This window comes from Triticum aestivum, unplaced genomic scaffold (genome assembly GCF_018294505.1).
Source record: "Triticum aestivum cultivar Chinese Spring unplaced genomic scaffold, IWGSC CS RefSeq v2.1 scaffold84142, whole genome shotgun sequence".
In the NCBI taxonomy this organism is placed as follows: Eukaryota; Viridiplantae; Streptophyta; class Magnoliopsida; order Poales; family Poaceae; genus Triticum; species Triticum aestivum.
In genome coordinates this window covers 1-940 of record NW_025298995.1, presented here as the reverse complement: position 1 = coordinate 940, position 940 = coordinate 1, and the positions used below count along the sequence as shown (strand labels likewise).

The 940-nt window shown below is 51.2% G+C and overlaps 2 non-coding genes across 2 annotated transcripts; both read left to right on the top strand.

The window, feature by feature from the left end:
- Positions 1–367: 367 nt before the first annotated feature.
- On the top strand, positions 368–486 carry LOC123179189 (5S ribosomal RNA). The gene has a single exon (XR_006490173.1). It is a non-coding gene; the product is annotated as a 5S ribosomal RNA (ribosomal RNA).
- Positions 487–783: 297 nt separating this feature from the next.
- On the top strand, positions 784–902 carry LOC123179188 (5S ribosomal RNA). Its single transcript, XR_006490172.1, has one exon. It is a non-coding gene; the product is annotated as a 5S ribosomal RNA (ribosomal RNA).
- Positions 903–940: the final 38 nt, after the last annotated feature.

Below are 940 nucleotides of genomic sequence, written 5' to 3'. Positions count from 1 at the left end.
AGTTAAGCGTGCTTGGGCGAGAGTAGTACTAGGATGGGTGACCTCCTGGGAAGTCCTCGTGTTGCATTCCCTTTTTAATTTTTTTCGCGCCGCTTGCAAAACAAAACGCACGTGTAAGTAATATATTTACCGTGTTTTATTATTTTGCACGAGTGCGGTAAGTCATAGCTGGGTGCTCACGATTCACGGGTCCAGCGTCGGCGTTGTGGCGCGGCAAGCGTGCACTGGTGCGGTTGAGAGGGAGGGGTGGAAACCGCGTTAAACTCGTCTCCGTAGTTGAGAGGGAGCGGCCAAAGCAATGTGCAATCGTCTTTGTAGTGGAGCTGGGAGGGGCAAGGATAAGGGACGAAGACCGGGGTAACATGTCGGATGCGATCATACCAGCACTAAAGCACCGGATCCCATCAGAACTACGAAGTTAAGTGTGCTTGGGCGAGAGTAGTACTATGATGGGTGACCTCCTGGGAAGTCCTCGTGTTGCATTCCCTTTTTAATTTTTTTCGCGCCGCTTGCAAAACAAAACGTACGTGTAAGTAATATATTTATCGTGTTTTATTATTTTGCATGAGTGCGGTAAGTCATAGCTGGGTGCTCACGATTCACGGGTCCAGCGTCGGCGTTGTGGCGCGGCAAGCGTGCACTGGTGCGGTTGAGAGGGAGGGGTGGAAACCGCGTTAAACTCGTCTCCGTAGTTGAGAGGGAGCGGCCAAAGCAATGTGCAATCGTCTTTGTAGTGGAGCTGGGAGGGGCAAGGATAAGGGACGAAGACCGGGGTAACATGTCGGATGCGATCATACCAGCACTAAAGCACCGGATCCCATCAGAACTCCGAAGTTAAGCGTGCTTGGGCGAGAGTAGTACTAGGATGGGTGACCTCCTGGAAAGTCCTCGTGTTGCATTCCCTTTTAAATTTTTTTCGCGCCGCTTGCAAAACAAAACG